Consider the following 15,048-nt stretch of genomic DNA (forward strand, 5'->3'; position numbering starts at 1 on the left):
TCTCTGCTAGAGAAGTGACAAAAAGTGGGTATCCTGCCCCCATAGATTGATTGATACATGTCGTTTTTACACTGTAAGAAACTGGCGAATCCACCTTGACACACAACCTTTATTTGAGTATGTGATGTAAGTGTGAAGTTTTCAGTTTGGCATATTGGTTGTTAACACTTTTTTTTCTGGAGCCAGGACAGGCAGAGTGAAAAGGTAAGTGTTTTAAAAATTCTTAAAAATAACAGTTAAAGAGCCTATTGCCTAGTCCACTTCATTAGCTGGCTAATTAGCGTCAAACAAGCAAATACAGCATAGCAACAATAGCTGTTTAGTTTAACTTATGAGATTTAAAATATGATACTAGAATTTCTACTCATTGAAATAATCAGAGGGCACATGGGACTCTATGGGGATGACTCATATCGAATTGTACATTGGCTAAATTTCTTGGCCTTAGATGTCACTGCCTGGTTTTTTTTAACTTTGGGATCAATCATGGCAAGAGAGTGAACTTAAACAGGGGAAGCACAATTTGTTCAACCTGAAATCCACTGTAAGACCCTAAAATGTTATTGTAAAGCTTTACTCTTATGCAGATGATGCTGTTTATGGCTGGACATATTGCAGCACAGGAATAATAGTTTATAATAATGATAATTTCTTCTAATTACTGCCCCGATAATTAACGTTTAACAGATTGGTCGATGTGTGCCCAGCTCTGCCAACAGTTAGTTATTGATTGAGTAACCTAATTAATTTTACAGATATATGACACAAAGTGTTTCTTTCTGTGTTACATTTGAGCTTAAAGCTTGATATGTTTTAGTTTCTTGGTGAAACTTGGTGATACATCTGTGAAAATAAAACGTAAATGTGAACATCAGTAGTTACACTGTTAAAAAGTTTTGTTTCAAAAAGCATCTTTCTGTAGAACCCGACAGGGTAGAGCTAGACCTTCAATGATCACAGAGTCTGTGGTTTCATGTGCTCCTCTTATCTACGTGCTGTATTCTTGGGCAACAACTTGGACCCCAAAATTTGTCACAGTTTGACCAGAACCTGCATGCAGCTCTCTAGCAACAGTGTAAATGGGAACAAATTAATAAGTAATGCAAATAACAGCGCTTTAATTTTACAGTTAATACTTTACAAGTTGTGTGTATGTGAGTGACTTGTAACTAAGTAGAGCTAGTTCCTATTGTATGAAATGCTCATACTGTGAGTGTGCCCTTAAGTGTGCGCTTATGAGAATACCAGTGCAGGTGAAATATAATTTCTGTCACTTCTCCCTCTTCTGTGCTTTAGCCTGTGGTTCCAGTCTAAGATGGAGTGTCATGTGGTGGAAGGTGACTGATGGAGAATGTGGGCATTAACATGCTGAGGCCACAGGAGACGTGGCACTGAAAGCATTAATGGAGTGACTGTTTCTGAGAAAAGGAGGGCTGATGTGATTGCAATGTGTGCCGAGGGAATCATTCTGCAGGAGCCGAGCATGCAGACTGTGTAGCTGCCTTTATAACACATTTATATGTATTTGAGAGATAAATCGGGTGGCCTTTGCAATGGCAGTGAGTGTCAGGCTCTTATGCAGAGATATGCAGTCATCATCTACGGCACAGCCCCTGCAGTTCCTCAAGTTTCTCTTTATTTATCACTCAAATGCATGCACACACTCTGTGTTTGAGGGACAACTCTACGCTGAACACGTATGACGCACCCAAGTGCCCTCAAGAAAGAAATGGGGGGGGGGGGGGGGGGGCAGGAGGGACAAGTGTGGGGGAGGGGAAGCAGCAGAGATATCATATCCTCTAAGCGCACAGCAGCAGTGATGTGTGGAGCAGGACAAAGGAAGGATGGAGGGTGGGACAAAGGGAGCAAGGGATAGAGATGTGGGTTGGCTTTTAGGGAAAAGCTAGATGCTAAAGGTGACAATAAATGGCAATAGGTGTGAGGATGTCAGAGCCAATCATGGTTTCCACATGATATTAGATATATTGCTCAGATTTCAAATGCTTATTTTTTATATTTACATTGGTATTCCCCCAAGACAGTGTGCTTAATTTGATACTTAAGATCAATTTAAAGCTCAAAAAAGTCACATGCATTGTTAGAAGTCTGTTAATTGTTTTAGTGAAATATCTTAAACAGGATGGGCTGCCATGAAATAGACATTCAGGTTTCCCAGAGGATATCCTACTGATTAGGGGATCATCTAACTTGTAATTGAGTGCCAAACTATTTCCTTATAGTGGTTATGAATGAAATGTCTCAAAAATACTCTTTAGATTGATAAAAACTCTGATTCAGGGATTAATGCTCCCGAGAGGATAAACTGTAATTACTTTGGTGATCCCATAACCTCTCCTCCGCCACCTTCATTTGATAAAACAATTGGGTTTATAGGCAAATGTTAGCATGCTGACATGCCCAAACTTTGATGGTGAACAAGGAAGAAATATACAGTACCTGCTGAAAATGCTTGCAAATTCTGCAAGCAGTCTTTAGTTCAGAGCATAGCTGTGCCTATTGTACAGTGTCAGAGACATGTTTTCCTGCATTTACAGTTAATGACTCAAACACAATTTAATTTGCCTTCATCCTTCTGAGAGGGATGGAGAAACTTTAAAACAACTACTATCCATTGATCATATTCACATAGCCCCCCATTTGCCTCTGAAGTCTTGATCTGGATGGGAAGCTAAAATGCTGATATAATGTGTTAATAACATAAGAGTTAATTTTTTTAGGGTTATTGGACATATTCAACTTCAAGGACAAAACCAGATGCAGGGACAGTGGAGCATAGGCAGAATGCCTAGTCCAGTTTGAGTCCAAATGAGGTTTGTATGTAAGAGTTAATTGATCTCAAACCTTAATATCTAGATGAGTCAGTCCAACTTGAGAAATTCAATTTAGTACCATTTCAGTTTCAGTTTCATTCTGGTTAGTTACAACCTTTGTTATGATTAAGTCTTCATAAAATTAAAAACAGATGGGTTTCTTGAACCAGACTGTAAACCTGTTAATGTCTGCTGTAAAAATTGACATGTTTAAATGGGTGTTTAAGTAACTTCTGAGGCTTCAGCAGCCAGCCTCTGGCAGACCCTCTACAAACTGAAAGATTTTTGCAATTCAGCATTGGCTTAATTTTTCATCACCGAAAGTTGATGCTTGATTTAGATGCATTTTAAAAAGTCTAGTTGGACTAATACAATAAATCAACTTTTTCTTACTAAATGTAAACATAGACTGATTGTCTGTTGCCCCAGGTCTGTTCATCTCTACTCACCTGTCTCTAATCTGTTCTGAAGCACAAACCCACCGGGGGATTGTGGTTTTGCGAACATTGTTAAGTTCTAACAAGAGGTTTGGGGCTTTGTTCCAACACTTGTACCTGGGCTCAAGGAATTACCTTCTTTCAAAGGGAATGACATGAAAAGGGGTTGGTATGAATTGTCTCTTTGAATGCCTCAAACAAGGCACATATTGATTTTCAGGCTCTAATTGTGTTCTTTGTGACGAGGTCATCCTCCTGTTTCATTGCCCTTAACAGAGTTGTTGCAGACAAGGGGAAACAGCTAATGCAGCAATATATTCTGATCCATCAATGTAGTAAACATGGAGGAGTCACCCCTGCCTACACACCAACCCCATCCTCTCCTATGTTTCTCGCCCCATATTTCCCCTCCTCTCTCTATCTGTTTAATCACACAGAGCCATATGGATGAACAGTGTGTTGTATTAATTAGACCCCAGGGCGTGGCCACACACTAGGGACCCAAGTGACTCAAGCAGTTGCTATACTGGTAGAATAAATCTACCTCTTAGTGTAAACTGGGAGGATGGAAACACAGGAGGTGAGCTGAGGATGGGTCACATGCTGCATGGGTCAATGTTGTTCTTATAGTATCGCTGCTCAAGTGGAGACCAGATCTGGCCTCAGATCAGAAACGTTGACTTAGTGGTCCTCAGGGCAAAAATTCAGTCTCGCAAGAGAAAAATAAAAACGTTGGTTCTTGTATGATTTGAGGTAGTTACAGGAAAAATGAGATTAAATGAAAATAAAGTCAATACAATTACAGTCTAATCAATAAGCGAAAGTTAATCAGATTAAGCACTTAATTATTATATAAAATCAACAAAATAAGTTTAGCTGACTTCGAAAATCCTATGTTAACAAAGAAAGAAATCTCCGGTCACAAGACCAGACTATCTAGATCTAGATATCATCAAACAAGATAGATAGATAGATAGATAGATAGATAGATAGATAGATAGATAGATAGATAGATAGATAGATAGATAGATAGATAGATAGATAGATAGATAGATAGATAGATAGATAGATAGATAGATAGATAGATAGATAGATAGATAGATAGATAGATAGATAGATAGATAGATAGATAGATAGATAGATAGATAGATAGATAGATAGATAGATAGATAGATAGATAGATAGATAGATAGATAGATAGATAGATAGATAGATAGATAGATAGATAGATAGATAGATAGATAGATAGATAGATAGATAGATAGATAGATAGATATCAACACAACAGAGATGTGGAGATCATGTCTTCGTTTTGTTAGAATGACAGACTTTTTTTTCTATAGATTATATAAGGCCTGCTGCCTCTACCTTGGAAGGGTTAAAGAGTGAACTCACTGGGGAATAAATCAGTCGAGGTATGTTTTGTGTGTGCGTGTGTGTATGTGTTGTGTTTGAAAGAGAACAAGAGATGGAGATTGAGAATCAAAAATAGCTGAAAGAGAGGGAGCCTATAGGTTCAGTTAAGCTTCACCCGTCTGTCATTGGGCGACCGTGGAAAATAGCATAAACAAGAAAACAAATGAATACAAGTATTCATCTATGAGCATATAGAGAAGAACAAAGAAAGTTGGCAGCAGTGTCTGGTTAGCTGGTCGTGTCTAAAGAAGTTGACCCTGCTTCTTCTGTATAGTAACCTTCTGTGTTTGCTCAAACTCTTAAGTGTTGTGAATTCCTGAATCTCACACATCGCCCCCACCGGGGGAGCGTAGACCTGGGTGGGCATCAAGTCCAGTTGCTTGGCTGGTGAGGTGGGCTGCTTGAACTAAGGGGCCAACAGAGGGAGCAGGAGGGGTAAATGGGGAGCAGTTAGGGAAGAGGTCAGCTTAAGGGTTCATGGAGAAAGAGGGAGATACGGGTCAGTGTTTGCCCAGCTGTCTCTTGGGCAGCTGAAAAGAAAGTTATGTTGGATGGAGTTAGTTTGGTTCGTGGCGATGGAGTTTCCACATTTTTAAAGATTGTGTTCTTGTGGTTAAAGGAGGATGAAAACATTAGAGGGAGGGTGATTACAGGGTGATTTCAGTCCTCTGTGTTAAAGAAATGCCTTATAAGGCCCTGGATAAAATTGAGCTTTTGTGCTAATTCTGATATATATTTACATAGATGTGCATTGATGATATGTTGATTACTGTGCAGTGTCCTTATTCAATAGATAACATGTCTTTGCTTCTGTCTTTACAGCTGTACCAGGGGCCAATCGGGAGCAGCAGAAGAGAACTGTAAAAACATTATATAATTACTCTTGTCGAACTGTCTGTTGAACTTGTAAGCAACCAGATGCATATTTACAATTCCAGGAGATAGTGGGACATGTTTCTACACAACTAATGAACAAATGTAAATTATTTATTTTTTAACTCCTGAGAGAAACATTTGACTCTTAGCTGCTAAATGTTAAACTGTGTTAAAGCTTTTTTTTTTGTTGAAAACGTTGCTCTGACCATCAGGGGTGATATAAATGATTCACCTGAAACATGTGCTGTTCAGGTTTCTCTTGATGTAATAATACACAAAAAGTTCATTTTAAAGTGATTGTGTGTGTGTGTGTGTGTGTGTGTGTGTGTGTGTGTGTGTGTGTGTGTGTGTGTGTGTGTGTGTGTGTGTGTGTGTTTTGTTTACAGCTTGTTACCACTTCTACCTTTCTAAGTGAAAAAGAAAAATGTTGGGTTTGAATATCGGCAGCGGGCGGACCAGGGAGCCCTTTATAAAATCTGGCCAGGGACAACAGATGAAAATTAGCCTTTTGGCTAACTCTGGCATATTTACAGAAATGTTTATTAATATGCACTGTCCCTGTAAAAATAAAACATAAATAAATAAAATTGGGTTTTTACTATTTTTATCTAATTCAAATTTCAGGATGAAATATTAATAAACCTTTGAACCACATCTTACCACATGAGTAACACAAAATTATGATCTGCAATTGTAATAAAACGTTTTTATATATAGATCAAACTACCCTATTTGACAATACAATTAAAACAGTAACATGTTATGTGTTTGAATGGGTGGACCATGGAGCTTGTCTTAGTAAGCTCTGCATTCACAAACGTCGTACTCCTTTATAGTGGAAAGAACAAAAACAAAACACTGTCTCATTACGGTTCTTACCCATCGGGTTCGTCTTGAAGATATATCTTGTGAGATGAATTACGTGTATGTGTATCAACAATGTGGTTTACCTTGTGGTTATACAATCAGAAGAAGCCAGTGGTTGCTTATTTCTTGTCTCTTTGTAAATATGAGATCCCTTATGTTCACTGCTCGGATTTTCTTCTTCCTTTGAACATCTGCGGTAAGTCCAATCCTCTCAAAGTTACCCTCCATTATCCTCCTGCCCTCGCTCCCTCTCAGGAGTCCCAGGAGGATTCATTTCACCAGCTTCATCTGCATAACTAAATCCTGAAAAACAAGCCTTAAACACAAATCCTTAATCCTGTTTCAAACATGGCCACATTAATTAGATTTGTCAGAATGAGATGTTTTTTGACCTGTATGTCAGAGTTTACATTTGAATTTGGAATGTATGGATGATAGAGGACAGTGGACACAATCCATTAAAAACAAAAAATGTCTGTTTATTAAATGTATTTATTTATTTCTATTGAAAGAAGTAAGGGTATGATCATTTACATCTTCTTAATCCTCTTTGCACTGAAAAATCAAACAAAGATGTTCATGTATACAGGGTTTCTGAGTGAAGCTTTAGGCCCACAAATAAACCAATATAAATCATCTGTGTGTGTTTTATCGACAACAGAAACATATAAAAATGCAGGAATGGCCTGAGGGTCCTCTTTTATCCGACTGTTGTATCCAAGATTGAATCATGTGGAATGATTGCATTGCTCTCAAATTGCATCATCACCTACAGGATGAAGGATAGTCAGCCTAATGGACGGGCGTATTTTGTGGCAGAAACACAGGATGCATTTTCAGGCTTCATGTGATAAAGAGTCATGTAAGGACAGAGAGAGGGGTGCAATCTGGGGTCACAAGTGGAGGTCAGTTTGGTTGCTGGTTTGTCTTATCAAATTAGTGGGCTGGAATCGAGGCGAGGTGAAGGTCAGTATCTCGACCCCTCTCCTCCAATGCCACTACCAGCAGCCGCACCATGCTCCTCTGGTCAATATCCTTCTTAACCATTGACAACTCACTCAATAACCATTACTCTCAACTAGACATGAAGTGGGCGGACCCTGCTGGGCTGCTAATCACACAATCAATAGGTGACCATAAAATACCAGTGAGCTCACCAGAGGGATGTATTAGCATAAAGAGTGCCACACTAACTGAATCACAGAACATAATCATATGAGGGCAGCAAGTAACAGAATAACACTGTATGTTATTGGCTGATATAAGGGTTTTCTCTAATCTATTTTTATAAGCAATAAAAAAAAGGTTGTTTCCCCTTTTTATTATGAACATTATTACTGAATCAGACTGACCTCGCTGGCATCACTTCAGCCATTACAGAGACTCGTTACCATCTCTCTTCCCTTTGTTGTCTCAGTCTATAGGCACAACGCTATTGGATTGGTCTGCATGCCTGGTAATGTATGGATGACGAAACAGAAACACACACACACACACACACACACACACACACACACACACACACACACACACACACACACAAACGTAAACAAAAAAATACGTCCACATTGCTCAAGAAAGAAAAGCATTGCCACCTAGTGGTCAGCTGTGGTTACTGCAGTAAGGGTTCACTTTAGATCTACCCTTGACGTTTCCCTGCAACGTTTCGTTCGTTTTTGTTTTTACTGAAAGAGGACCAAAGAAAGTCAGATGAGGTGTATCATAGTCTAATCGACCATTATATGTATAAACATATAATATAATGTTATGTGTATAGCGCCAATTCATTACAAGTGTTAACTTGAGGTGCAAAAAGAACAGGTAAAGAAAAAAATGGGTTTAGGAGAAATAAGATAAGTTGGAGAAAAGATTCCTCCTTCGTATTCCTCGGGTTCCACACTAAGGTCCACCTGAGGTGGATGTCAGAGCAGGCCACGCATGAATGGGCACATAAAATATTTCAAGGAAAGCCACTTGTATTTTTTATAACACGTAGAAACCAATACTTTAAAAAAAATTGTCTTTAACTGCTTCAAGGATATTGCTTAAAGAATTGTCTTCTTTTGTTATTATAATAGCCATGGATTACCCTTTTCAAGGGACTCAGAGACCGAAGAAGAAACAGTCCATAATGTGGGGATCTCGTCATCTTTTATTGGTATTGTCAGCTCTGTTTCTGCCCCACTGCCTCCGTCAGACCCAAAATACATCTATATACTTTGAGGTTTATAAAAGAGTCAGACCTCTGTGAGGTCTCATTTATCCTAATAATGTGTACATTTCATTGTCTATGAATTTTCGACAGCAAAAAAAGAAGATGTAACATAAAATAAAACAATATTTTGTGTAACCCCAATGATAAATGTTACATTTTTTAGTGACCAATTTTGTCACTAATTAAACTGTTTCAACAAATTAGTTTTAATGGAGGCATATGAGGGGTTTTTTCTTTACCAAATTGAAACAAGACGGGCAGGTAGCTAACTTTAAATGTGATTTGATGAACTTGTCTGAAATAAATATTTACACACCCAGCTGTCACAGTGCAGTATTTTTCTTTTTGGCTGTCTTGTGAATGCAAGTCTAATATTGGCTCTTTTGTCTCCTGTCATTGTAAAAAGCTAATTTTCAAAATAAATGTACAAATCTTGCCGAGATTCTATTGGAATCTACTGCTGAGAAACTGAATCTACTAACAGTGTAAAACAAGGCATGACTATAGTCTGCATTAATTTTATGCTTTCTGCATCCTCTGTGTGTGTGTGTGTGTGTGTGTGTGTGTGTGTGTGTGTGTGAGTGTGTGTTGCTGTCCAGTCAGTAAGATACAGGTCTGTTAGTATTGACATAGCTAAGAAACTGCATCCTTGTCAGCAATACTCAGCAAGACGGTCAATCACCACCCCGACGACCTGGATGCTCCCTTCCTCCAGAGTGCAATAAACACACACTCACTGCTCACACAAGCGCACAAGCTCACACTCATGCACACACCAATCACATGCACTTGCTCAAACACGTAGACATAGACGCAAATACATACACAAACGAAGAACCCCACACATGAAGTGTTCAACTGCAACAACCATAAACCTTTGCAGGGCAATCAGTCATTGGGTGCTGCATATTGCTGTGTACAGTGAACCTGGTTGCAATAAGGCTGTCAGAGAGACACACACTTTCTCTGTGCAGGACATATGTCTCTGTCACAACATTTAATACCCCTCCTGCTTCCTCTTCTGCTTTCAGAGTACACGGTCTCCCCCCGGCTTTGAGGGGATCAGTTTGGATGTATGTGTCGAGAAGCTCCTATACGTCCAATCAATATCGGGGGATTTGTCAACACTCCCCTGTGAAGCTGCATGGCCTCCCCCTGCCCCCATTCTGCATCCCAGACTTAACCCCCTACCTGAAACCTGTAGATTTGAGAGCTGCTACATGAACCCAACCTGCATGTGATAACAATTTGGTGTCAGAACAATCCTGTTACATGGGTGGAGGGACGACTAAAGCAATGGTTTTTAAATACCATGAAGAAATACAAAAATCTTGTTTTATGATAAGGAGTCATATCAATGTCTTTTGGCCAGAACAATCAGCCAGTCAGTAATTAAGTGATGGCATAGACAAGCATGAATAAATGAATACAGTTAGGCATACAGTATGTGTGTATGTGCTTGTGTGTGTGTGTGTGTGTGTGTGTGTGTGTGTGTGTGTGTGTGTGTGTGTGTTTGTATCTGCATGCATTCAGAAAAGTTGAGTGGTTTTTAATAACAAGGATATGAATATGTTAGGGTGTGTTACAAAGAGAGACTGTCCCTCAGTGTCCTATCAGTTACAATAAAACTGAAGGTCTTCCATCTTTATTTAAATAACTATTTCCAACACGCACGCACGCATGCCATTTTCTGGTGAATAATTCATTATTCATAACACTGGCAGCTATGTTCCTATAGAGATGGAAGACAGGTTATCTCATAGCTTCCTTGGTGGATTTTAACCATTTATTCTTGGTGTGCATAATTGCAAATGAGGAACAAAGAATAATGTGTCCACATTGAAAAAATGTTCAGTGATTAAAGTCATCAAAGTGCAAAAAAATGTGGTACCAAACTGTACAGGTTTCTTCTCGTTTAAAAAAAACAATTGGTTGTATGTTGAAGCAAGATTTTTTTTATCCTTCATGAAATCTCTTAAATCTCACACCATATTCTTCTTCAGTTGCTATCTCTCCTTATCGTCTCAATATTTATTCTACTTCTTTTCATTCTTTGCTGACTCTCTTTCTTTCATTCCTCCCTCTCCTCATCTTCAAATACAGTTATGAAATAAGGGGCACATTTAGATGAAGCATTCTGCAGAATGTACTCAAGGTGCATTTGGTGCCCACTGATTGAGATCACTTGGTTGTTTCTCATGGCTGAGCACAGCTGGAAAACCTAAAAACAAATCACAATAACCTACAGTTCTGCAGTTTAACAGCAATAATATGAGAAATATGCTAATCTTCGCCACCCCTGTAGTGTTTTACCATTTGCATTTCAAAAGCGGAGATGTCGTTTTTGCACAGATAATGCCTGTCAAGCACATGACAATAACGCTGAATGAGGGATTCTTTCTCTTCAGCTTTTGACTGAGACACTAAACTAAGGGGTTTGGTTCCACAGCTGGAGACACTTCCGGGGATTATCTGCTGCTGTTCAGTATGTATAAGCATTTATAATTACCAAGTCTTCAATTAGTCGCTAATGTTTCCCGTTCGAGCGGAGCACTAATTTGAATATGCCTGATGAATGAGATGAGTGTGTGCATGAGAGCTTCATTGTCTTATGTGGTCTCAGAGGTTGCTGTTTCTTCCCTTGATATTTATAATCTGCAAAAATAAAAATAAAATACAGGAAAATATCTCTGATTATTCACAACACATAAGTTCTGTTTAATTTGTTTTAAAGGAATACTGCCAGGTTGCTGTTCAGGACAGAAAGTGCAACTTTATTGTATTATTAAGTTCGTAAATAGACTAACAGGGCACCCTTTGTGATTTGTCAAAAAAAAAAAAAAAACAGTTACTATGAGCTGTTGAATCAGTTTGGTGTTAGAAGTTGTTTAAAAAATGTGTCAGGGTTATTTATCAAGACTGTAGTGTTGAGTTTTCACACCCACAACTTAAATGGGCAATATGTTACACTAATATGTAATGTTTAAAATGGTTACTGCTGTCCAAATTTAAAACACTGAAAAGAGCCGTCTCTCCCTGCTCCCTCTTACCTTGAGATGATGTGAATGCAGGTTGCCTCGTAGTGGACATTGTAGCTCCTTTGTTACTGTTTTAGAGAACCAGGTTAGCGGTTTCCCAGTTTTCACCGTTTGTGCTAAACCAGCTTCTGTGAATTAAATTCATGTGTACCACACAGGCTGAGATTGGTATTGATCTCCTCAGCTTACTGGTAAATGAAACAAACAGTCCCATTTCCCAAAATGTCAAACATGAAATTTTAATTCAGGTAGCTGTAGGTGACCATATTATTTAGTTTTGCATTTTATTCTTACATCGTCACATCTGTAATTGGAAATTATTTCTGCTTGTGTTACCAAGAGATGTTAGGAAAATGTAAATGTTGGAGGAGCACGGGGAGGCATGGCAATCAGGTTGTTATTGTATGTGAATGTCTCCTGAAGGTCATAGCACCACTGAGCAACAGATCTCTTGGTTTCCCGCTTTCTCTCTCCTCCCTCCATCTGTCCCCTCCCCCATCTTACAGTAATGTCATTCAGCCTTGTGTGTCCCTGTCGACGGACAGGCTGTCCCCTCCTGACTTCCATCAAATAGCTGACCTGCTGCTGATGAACAGGACACCGCTCTGATCAATTTACCTTCTGCCCTTCAAGTGAACCACTCAGACACTAATCAAAGAAGAGGAGGAGCCTCTTCATCAAGCACAATCTGGTTTGTTTTAAAGTGCTCTGCCCATTCAAGTGCCATTTATCAAATAAAAGCAATGGAGATTTAATTTGACTTCTCAGAATATTAACAAAAATTGCAGTATCTTTTAATGAAGTGTCAGGCATGTTCTCCAATGTACGCTGCTTTAATGGTGCGCACGGGACCAATTACAGTCACTGTCACAGCCCATCATTCACTCATCATTTATCAGTCACATCAAATTCACTTTCACCCTTGGAGAATCATAAAAGAAACAACTATCTATGCCCAAATATTCCTTTTTACAGTATAACAAAGATTGTCCTATCTATAAAACTGATGACTTGTTTCATTCTCCCATATCAAATAGACCCGTTTTAGTGTTCAAAGCGTGCAAAAATATTTATTCCTGATGGTTTAAACCTGATGGTTTCTTCAAGGCCAGAAAAGGTCATCCTATCAGTCCCTGAGGTAATAAAAGAGGATCTTACAAACTATAGCCTCTGACAATTGGAAATCCATCATGATTAATTGATCGGTAGCCTACAGTCCGGGGAGTATAACCTTAGCGTACAATTGATTATCCCAGATCAGGGAAGACACAAACTGACCAAACTAATTTTGGCCCCTTGACTGCTGAGTTGAAAAATCCACTTTAAATCAATTAGAAAAATTAAAAGCCAACGAAACAAAGACAGAGGAGCCGAAATGATTAATAATATTCTCAGTACCCATAACTGTCAGTGATGGTAGGTCAGTCAGGATCCTCGTTAAGTAATCATGTTCCTTCATAGCCTGACACTTCCACCTGGAGTGATGGACGGGTTTATATATTGACATAGTGGCGAGGAAGACTCGGATAATATTTTCCCTGAGAGGAGTTTCCATCTGAGGGGCCCTCTGATTGATGGACATATGGTCTAAAAAAACTGGGGCAAACTGATTTGAAGGGATAGATTGTAGGCAGGAAACAACAAGAAAGAAGGGACAAGATAACAAATGAACATAAAAGACAAGGTGGGTGAGGAAGGAGAAGGCAGATTTAAAGAATGTGATGGAAAATGAGAGAGAAAGACAGAAACAAAAAAGAAAGATAAAAGATAAAACAAGAGACAAAGAGGGAAAAGGAATTGCATTTAAAAAGATAATGAAAGTAAGAAAATGAAAAAGGAGATCACATGCGGTTTATGACCACTGTTGTTTTAAAGTTATGAATCAGCAGAGGGTGTCAGAGATGACTTTGTATTATTATTTCTGAATGTTTGTATAACTTTTGCTGAGCGTACAGCTGGTTACAGTTTAATGAAGACAAATATTGTCTGTTGATGGTTGACAGTTTCAACACCTTAAGTACAAAGTGAGATAGAGAGAAATGATAGGGTTGAAAAGCTAATTTATGTGAGGAAATGTATAGAACACAACTCATTGGGAACCTACAGCTTGGCTCAAATCACTTTGAAAATACAACCTGAACCTGTCAGCTCATATTTGATCTCTAAGACTTTTATGGATGAGGAGACCAGAATGCCTCTGGACAGCTTTTTGGGTGTCTCAACAGGGAGATGCACTAATTGAAGGTAACTAATTGAAGTAACTTTTTGCCCAATTAACATTTTGGTTCAGTTATTACATTATAGAGCATGTAAAATATGTTTCTCTAATAATGTAACAACTTAACCACCATGTAACATTAAAAGTTGCAACGTTTTGTACATTATCGACCAGTTATTACATTTTGGGTAGTTGTCTCAGGGTTATTTATCAAGACAGTATGGTTCAGTTTTTTCAAAATCATAACTTAAAGTAACAATATGTTACTGATACGTAGTGTTTAAAATTGTTGCTGAAGTCCAAATTCAAAACACCCTCTTCCCTAGAGTCAATGTGCAGGTTGCCAGATTGTGGACATTGCAGCTCCTGTGTTTAAATAGCTCTGCATCAGTTGGGAAACCGCTCTGCACTCTAACCATCCCATTTTCAAAAAGCATCTCCAATATTGATCCTTTTAACAACATTTGTAGTCCTTAAATTAATTTTAAAAAAGCAGAAGCTTTTTAGGTTGGTTAGGATCAGTTATATATGAACCAGTTTGCTTGCTGGTCTCATACCACTGTTCTGTGTCATTTTAACTGTCTGTTTTCACACCAATTAAACAGACATTTTTTTAATAACATTTCGGGTTGTCGTTACATTTCTGGCTCTAAGATGCCAGAACGCAAAAGTGATTCTAGAAAGCATATTTTCCTTTTCTCTTTGTCTGAACTCTGTGACGTTATTACTCATGCTGTGCTAGCTTAGCTTTCCATACCCTGAATGAAGAAATATTATCATATTAAACCATTAATGTTGGGAAAAGTTGTGTTCTCAAATTCTTTATTCCATATAAACGTTTAAAAAATAACATCTATATGTGAAGTCTATAGCTAATTTTTACAAAGAGGACTTAAGCAAAACACTTTGGTTTGAAATAATGTTGATTGTGGAGTTTTTTTCAGATTGTGTCTTTTTAATTTTTAAAACTAAAGTAATTGAGCTATTGTTCTTATGGGAAATAGTTAAGATGAAATCTTCCAAACAATTGTGTGCACGATTAAATATTGAATACTGCATGTTTTGCAAAATATGAACACAGTACAATCATCATGTCTTCATCAAAGAGTATATATTTCACTTGAAAAAATCATAATTCATTGGCCAACTG

The sequence above is a fragment of the Symphodus melops genome (assembly GCF_947650265.1).
Source record: "Symphodus melops genome assembly, chromosome: 3".
NCBI classification, from domain to species: Eukaryota; Metazoa; Chordata; class Actinopteri; order Labriformes; family Labridae; genus Symphodus; species Symphodus melops.